This window comes from Watersipora subatra, chromosome 7, assembly GCF_963576615.1.
Source record: "Watersipora subatra chromosome 7, tzWatSuba1.1, whole genome shotgun sequence".
Taxonomy (NCBI): domain Eukaryota; kingdom Metazoa; phylum Bryozoa; class Gymnolaemata; order Cheilostomatida; family Watersiporidae; genus Watersipora; species Watersipora subatra.
In genome coordinates, this window is record NC_088714.1 from 23825486 (window position 1) to 23834403 (window position 8918).

An 8918-nucleotide genomic window follows, 5' to 3' on the forward strand; every position below is an offset into this window, starting at 1 on the left:
GATAATTTTGGATTTAATTTCCTAAATAAAATGATCGTATGTCATTCTATATAATTCAATTTTAAATCTGTCATCGCGCAGACAAAAGTATTCCCAGATTATATCAGTAAATGCATTAGTAGTACTACAACAAATAGATTAAATACATTTTTATTCAATGGGTAGTTTAACTTGTATACCTACATTTTATATTAGGGCTGTAGTATATCTGGAAACAATTTTATTTGTAAGTCATTCATAAATATTTAGGTATGGCTGCGTGTAGATATTTCTTACCTAAGAGGACACCGACTGCTATACCCTCAGCTGCAGACATGAGCTCTTAACTAAGCGTGCACACTGAGATAAAGGTAAGACAACTCTGACTACCTAGTTAATTATCCAAAGTACCACCCGAGCTAGGCAAAGCAAGCAAGGTTTACGGTTTCAAATGAAACAAAAAGTGTATGCTTAGCTGACTGTATTAAAGAATGACGATATTAAAATCTTGTAATGATGTCATCAGATGACCCTTTACCATTACCCTCTAGACTGAGTCTAGCATCACCCTCTAGACTGAGTCTAGCATCACTAGTACCGGTGAAGCTAAGGTAGAAACAATATGGGTATATCATTAGATGTGATCATTTTGCACTAGTTAATAGATTTGTTAATAGTACATGTATTTTGTTAATAATGTTTTTAAGGTCATCATTACCTTTGTCTTTTAATATTTTAGTCTGGTTCTGAAATGGGGGAGTCACAGACAAAACCTTCTGAAAATGAACTCAACAAAAGGTCAGTATGAGGCTGCTGCCAGGATATCGCAGTCGATATCGGAACCACGCTTGACAAATTCTGCTTTCTGTAGCAATTAGCCAGTTCTTAAACCAGTTGACTTTCCGTTGGAGCTTGTTTCTGTGGCCATTGGGAATGCTGCCTATGTTAAAATAAGCTGACAGAGTTTCATGCCACGATTTTGTGCTGCAAGGTTTGAGTCTGACGACCAACCATATGCAATACACTGCAAAAGAAGCAGCCAGAAGATGTTTTCCAGCTACTATAAATAATTCAGCATTTGAGGCCAAGTTGCCATTCTCACCTCGTCTCTTCAGCCAGCTAATGTGTGAATGAGCTGTTTCGGAGGTTACCTGTTTATTTTTCTAATGACAAGACTAGATACAAAACTATGTTGCTTTTGTGAAAGTAATAACATTTTGCAATATGCGCAATAATATAGCTTATTTTGATAAAGTGTCATTTCCTATCAGTCATGAAGAGTGTAAGTGCCTGAAGGAGTCTAGGTCTATGTACGAGCACCTGTTTCTAGCTGTCATCCTGTGTGGCTTTATGTCTATTATAGAACTTTGTAGTTAATGAATGACTTATCAAATTGACCTTTTAGAACAAAGCCTTTAGTGCTAGAGTTTTTAATGACTTTTGATCTATGAGTTGAATATTGGTTTAAATATGAGAAGAAATAAAATACTTTGTTTAATGTGCTTAAGTAAATGGTTTCCGATGACAGCTATTTGAATACTAAAAAGGGACGTAGAACGTACCTTCGATAATCCAAAAATTCATGAGTGGAAGTCCACCAGAAAAACACTCCAATTCCACTAACATCTATTGATTTACATCTTTGTAGTTCTCTTCCAAATAGGCTACTCGAATATATTATGATAAGCTTGTGTCACCGAGGGTTTTCCTGACACGGTTGAGCAGTTGTGAGAGAAGTTAGCGAGAACACAAGATAATGTCTATGCAATGAGCATCGTTAGCATCACATCCCGTGGGAAGCCTTCGAGAACTCGTCTGCAGAACTTTCAACTTTTGAGCCTGCTCTTTTAATTGGTTTAAGCAGCTGATACAACAATTACCAAGACAATTCTACTGTGCAGCATCTGTGAAGTTGTCACTCTATTATCATAGCAAACTAGCTCATAAATAATTCTTCAAATTAAGCAGGAATATAACGATTCATTTACATAGGCACAGTGATAAATCACTATATTTGTATTAATAGTTAAAAGTGTATGAATATAGTGTCAAGGTATCAATTAGCAATCACAAAACAAATGATGTCGCAGTTGGTCACAGTCAAAATCCAACTGACAGTAACTCAGAGCTACAAAAGAAAAACTATTAAAAGGATTAATGTTTGATGTACCAAAACGTAAATTACAGGCTATAAGGTTATTCCTGTAAAATTAAATTTAAATTCTCTAAAAAGTATAACCTATGATAACTTTGACGATTATTCGCTGATGAAAAAATTATTAAAAGTGCTTGAGCAAGCTGGTGGGTAGTGCTAGTAAAGCTACTAGCAAAGACATCAGCTGTACAGCAAGTCAGCGAGACAGCGAATCCCACTTGGCTGCACCGGCAAGCCAATGGAGCGAAATGGCTGACTATGTTTCTGTTTGCCAACATCAAAGCCGAACGTGGGTTAACGGTCAATTCACTCTAAGAAATATTCAGCAATGTTTTTGTTATGCCACAAAACCAAAACATTGCATTCAGACATCGCGCCTAATTCACTATAACAATACAATCTTTTTTAAATCATGAAAACAAGCTCTCCTTTCAGATGTTTGAATGATTTACTCAGCAAAGGTCAACTACTATTGTTCCAAAACCGAGATTTCAAAGATATCTTTATGCTATATGAGTAGCACCCCTAGAATATCACATTTCTAAAGGATACTTAGAGCACCTGCCTACCAACATAGTAAAACTAAAGGGGTATCTTTCTTCATCATTCACTAACTTTAACAGTCAAATGGCTTCATTTCGAACCTAACCTACTGCTTATCAAATTTAACGATACGCAGCATCATAACATACCAGTAGCGGAACTAAGCCCCGGCGAGACAGATCAACGACGGCAATTATACTGTGTTACAACTGAAGATTCTCAGATTGATAACAGCTATTCAATCATTTTCTAATTAATTAATACCTAGTAATTGTACTCTCGTAGGACTAGACAATGAAGACGCCCTCATATATACACACGCTATAGTGTACTAAAGGTGTACCTATAGCCCACCTTTCAAATTTAAATAGATAACGGAGACTTAATCTGTGATAGTAAAGGTTTTGAACTGCGCGAACCGCACAAATGCATTGAACTTGTGATGAGCTGCAAGACAAACATTCCAAAAGTTTTTATGATTTTCAAAGTTGAAGCGATGATAAAGAACTACCTTGGCTTGATGGTAGAATCTGGACTGATAGCTAAAGGGTGGTGGTGGGTATTGCATAATGTTTGACATTTGCTAACCGCCTAGCTAAAGTTTAAGGAAGGCATTGTTACTAGTCACCATCAATGACACAAAAACTAAAGCCTGGTTTCTATATGACAGCGCAATGATCGCGCGCGGCCCAGTGATCGGCCCAGAGATCGGCCCAGTGATTGTGCGCAATGCATTTCTTGGGCCGCGATGCAGTGTTTCCATATCGCGCGTAAGCTCCATGCTTGCATTGGACAGGGTGGATATTTTCCTTACTTTTCCGTAGGAGAGACATATTTCTTCGGAAAAACAGACCTCCGTTGCGAAATTATATAAAAATCAGGCTTACTCTTTCGTACGGGAGACCGATTTCTTCGGAACAAAGCCCTTCGCTGGAATTGTGGGATAGGTTGAAAAGGTCTAGCGGTGTATTGTGAGATACATAATCGCACGCACCTATCGCAAGGATCCATTCTGTTGAATACTTGCAATCAGCGTGCGCACGTCGCGCAACCGTCGTGCGTTGACGTTTCCATATCACAACTGGCCTACGCACGACGTCGTGCGCCTTGTTGCGCGCCTTGTTGCGCGCCTTGCGCTGTCATATGGAAACCAGGCTTAAAACTCGAGGTGTAATCTACAAGAACGGCAACCAAATTTACAAGATGTCTTCACTATGGCCTTGTTTCTGATGCATAAGCGACTGCCCAAGAGCAACCTAATGAACGAGTAATCGTAAAGCATGTCTGTCGACCGACTATTGATGCAGCCTGTGTCTCGACTGACATAAAGAGACCTTTTCTATGCCTGGCAGCAAGTATATACAATGGTACAATGTTTCAGTTTGTGCATACGATGGTCTATTAATAATATTAAACATTTAAAATACGTTCAGTGCTCCATTAGTGTCAGTAGTCTAGTTGACAGAACCTGTTCAATGTAATCTTCCATTTACAAAGAGCGCTTTTGGTTCAGTCACCTTAATGCACCATGTCACAAATTTTCCCTATCAGAAGAAATTTTCAATTAGAGAAAAGGTAGAGAGCATAGACATAGGCAAATGTGTAGGCCCAATTCTAAACAGATGAGATCTCATTATACTATCAGCGTAGATCAGAATTAAAGTCGCTAAAACAGTAAACTTTCAAGCAAAAAACTGTTTAAGTTGAGACGTCGCTCGCAAAACTAAAATGGCAACTTTTATGGATAAATTCCGTGAGATAAGAGGTATACCTGAGTTGAGAAGACACTAAGCAAGTAATCAGTAAAGAATTGAAATTATTTGATTATATATTAGTTCTGAAGCAGCAAGTGACCTTATTCAATTTGTCAGCAACCCTATCAACAGTGCCAGATGTTGTGAATTAGCAGACCTTGAAGGGAAACAAGTTCCAAAAGGTGTAGACTTATAAAAGTTATTGATATATTAGTATGTTTTTATAATAGAGCTTTATGTCTAAACAGCAGGTTTAGATGCTTACCTGATTAGGATAGACTCGTGTTGAAATTATATTCCTTTTCTCAGAAATACATGCAAACGTATCTTGGGGCTTTCAGTTGAGGTTTGGGTAGTTTGGTAAAGTACAAACAACTGTAACAGCTCGGCTGCCGTCTGCCAAATAACCCGAAACGCTTCACTCTAGCTGATGATAGGCACAGGTTTTTGTTAGTGGTTTGCATAGGATCTACTGAAAGAAAAATAGTCTGACTGAAATCGGCTGAGCTATAGAATAGAAAATACCGTATTGTGTTTATATGGCATCCGAAATTAAATATCAAAAACATTGCTAATTTTCATTATTGCCGGTAGTTTCATTAAATAAAAATAAGAACATAAGATTGCCAATATTACCATATTTCCTTCGGCTAGCATTCGGATTGTCCAATAATAATTAAAGCGCCTAAACTAATGCAAACGGCTACAATGAAAGGAGATGTCAATTTATTATTTGCTTCTAGTGAATTTATTCAGACTCATGATTTATGAGATGCAACGATTATTCAGAATGTTAATATGGCCCCAATTAATTTAATAGCAGAGTTATGAACAAATGCTAAGACCTAGTAGTCCCGAAAAAGCAACGCACTGAGCAACCTCAAAGTTACGCAAAATTTTCAAAACTTGATGCTCATGTTTCGGTATGACAAACAATCTCAGCTAGCACTTAATCGACATAGACTGCCATTCTTACAACCTATGTATGTTCGTTCATGTAACTATCATATTGAAAAATAATGAAGGATAACAATGATTCAGTACTGATTACGTAGGTAGGTTTGATGTTTCACAAAGTTTCTAAAACAATGCGGCTAATCTCTAAAAGAAAATTGTGCTAAAGTTATTTCTTAACTTTTGAAGTCGTAAATATTGTGTCCATGGTACAACTCATTTATTCATAAGACGACTCGTGCAATGCTACTAGGGGTGACTGAATACTAGCATGGGGGTTTCTCTAACAATCGTATCGTGTTTAGTATTTTTGTATGTGTTACATAACATGGTTATATCCTAATCAGTTACTGTCATGACTTATTATACAACATTTTAGATCCGGCAATGGAGTATATAAGAATTGAGAATTTTATGCTTCGACGAGATGTGACTAGTGCAAAATCAGCAATACTTTTTTGTGAAGCTCGTTAATCCAAAGAAATCTCGTCCTGGAACCATTTAGAATTGTTTCGCATGAGCAGCAGCAAAGGTAAAAGTGCTTTTAGACTTTTTAGACACAAGCAGTATGGAATTGGGTATGAGTGATGCATTTGACTTCCAATCACATACTCAATAGAATTGTAGGAGAATTACAGTAGATTTTGCCTAGAAAGTACAAACTAACTGAGTTGCATAAGATCCATCAACTGTAGATAACATCATGCCGATGCCTCCAGATGCCATTGCTTAAACCCTTTATAAGTAATTTAATGTTTTTAGGATGATAACCAAGCTCTATAACTAGCACGTTCACAACATGCATGAAAAGATCTTACCCGATTTGTTTGTTGTTTGTTGATCATTGATTAAACGAATGCTGTATTGGTGACATGCAACGGATAACTCCAAGTTGATAGTAAAGCAATCCAAAATGGAAACTTTTAATATTTTTTTACGCGTACCCTTAGCAAAAATCTGACAACCTCTTAAACAAAAAATGTGAGTACTTGTCATTACAGTTAGCAAGACCGACAACTAGTCGATAAACTAAAAAAGGCTGAATTCTATGAGTGACATATATTTACTTCATCCTTATCTTTTGAGAGAGGATTTTGCTAAACTTTGTCTAAATTAGTCTAATATTACTCATGGAAATGTCTCCTACCAGAAAATACATATAATGCAGTCACAACTAACTTCTTAAAAGTGTATTACCAGAAAGCTCAAATAAATTACCTACCACTGTGTATTAACCCTTCGCCCGGTAAAAGTCTCCCAAAAAGGTCCGGAAGTCGTGTAATTCTTTTCTGAAATTGCTACTATCATGTGAATTATTGTTGTATTGGTCAGTCAAATGATCTCTGACTACTGCAATATCAAATAAAAGTTTTATTTTTTCGTTTCGAAAGCCGAATCGCTTGCTGACTGGTTTTTCCACTTTTAATTTTTGCGATGAAATCGCTATTTCATATTTGTTTGGCTTCTAGCAAAAAAGAAATGCCCTTCAGATGATCGTTTCCTATCATAATTTATCAATAAATATCTTAACGACAATATTTTAAATTCAATAGTGTTAAAATGTTTTTTTATTGTTACTAGGCGATGGCTCTAGAAGCTTCAACCAAAAATGACGCTAATGTCGTTTCAGCAATATTATATAATGATAATAATAATAATACTAGTAATAATATGAGCAATATTCTGTTGTAATAGCTCAAAGATCATCAAAGCATAAAATTATTAACGTTTTGGCTTTGTTTTATTAAGTATAGTTAAATATTTCAGCAAAAGCACATGCAGAGTTTTTAATTTTTTGCAGGTATAAAAACAAATTTTATTGCAGTTTTTCGCTATTTATGTATAGCCTATATGAAGTATTGTATGTCTGTCAGTAAAAATTCATAAATGAAAAAACATGAATGTATCATTGTGTGAAGGGTAGACTGAAAGAGGCAACTTTGAAATTGATTTTAGCTTTAACAAAACTATAGGAAAGTTTTTACCGTGTTGAGCTTATAAACATGCCATATGAGATTTATCGAAAAGATTGGCAATTAAACAAAGCAATCATGTGATTTGTCCAACAATAATATTTTAGTCTCCAAGCAAGCACCTTGTTGACACTTTTCCCACTCACTCGTTTGTGCCAGACCTACTGGAGAGGTGCCCAGAAGGGATGTGTCTAACTAGGCTACTTATCCTCCAAGGTCTTATACATGAAGGTTAACTTATAAGATATGGAACAGTGATGCTACGGTGATATAGGAAGGCATATCGAATGTCCCTCATATTCCTTAAAGTAGCAAGGCATGGCGAGTTGTGAGCTATTGTCTATCAAAAAGACCAGATACAATAGGATGCTCTTAAAGTGAAACACTATCGTGACAAATCAATACCGTGATAACCGTGGTGGGAAAATGAGCAACCTTTTGTGTCGAATGTTTGGTTAATACTGGAAATTACTGCTACTGGGAACCAGTACAAGCAAACACAAAAGCAATGACATGACCAGCATCTGCGTGTGGCATTTGAAATTTTGATTACATAACCTAGATCGGGCATAAGACTATTGCAGTGTCTTTACCGGAACTACACTCGCTAATGGTTTTCAAAGAGTAATTGGTGTAAGCCATAGATATATATACCTATGTATATATATCTATGGTGTAAGCAAATGTTCTAATATTTCACAATCTACCAAAGCCTGCCCAATAGCCTTGCAAATAAACCGAGGGAGTAAAGAGGCATGGCAGGCCTGAAGTCCCCACATTTCAGAGCAAACGTTACAACTATATTTTAATGGCCAGGAATCTTCTCCATTGCAACTGTTTGACTATACAAACACCTGCATAAGAACAGTTTAATAGGAAATGAATAACAAAAGGGAACATATATCATTAACATCATGTAGCCTACTATAAATACTACTACCAGATTGGTAACAACACGACACACGGAAAGTTTTTATCTCCTTTAAGATAAGCTAATATCAGCAGAGAATAAGAAGTCTGTTATCGATATTGCTGTTGGTTCTATGTTATCAAAGTTGGTTTCCTTATGAACTTATTACGAGTGAGTGTAAGGGTATCCGGTGTGGACATCTATTATCAGATCAATGTTTGCAAAGTCAGAAAGTTAGTTATGTTTGTTACTACTAAATCATTAATTTGGCTGTAACCAAGTTTAGATAAATATTGACGTAACACACTATACCAAAGTAGTGTAAGCGTTGATATGAACTGAGGGGGTTGCTGGAGGTTTACCAGTTTCCCTTTTTATTCTATGGAAAAGGAAAAGATGAATTATTTGAGACAGGCGCTCCTATGAAAGCTGTCTCTTCCTCCTTACCCACAGTTTCATGCCGAAGAATAACCAAAAGCATCGTTCCATACAGACACTTTTCATGATCAAACTCATGTATTTTATAAAAAACGAAATTTTAATCACACATTTACTGTAAAATTTAAATGTGAGCTTGATGTTGTCAGTTGATTGGTAACAATGCAAAGCATAAATTTTCCAATCTGTTCTATGATGTCTACTGATCAGCG

At 36.4% G+C, this 8918-nt stretch overlaps 1 protein-coding gene across 1 annotated transcript in view; it reads right to left on the reverse strand.

The window, feature by feature from the left end:
• LOC137399955 (uncharacterized) overlaps window positions 1-4813 on the reverse strand; it is a 29299-nt gene extending 24486 nt beyond the window's left edge. Inside the window, exon 1 of the mRNA XM_068086231.1 lies at window positions 4697-4813. The gene's annotated coding sequence lies outside the window, so the exon portion shown is untranslated. The remainder of the gene's footprint in view (window positions 1-4696) is intronic.
• Window positions 4814-8918: the final 4105 nt, after the last annotated feature.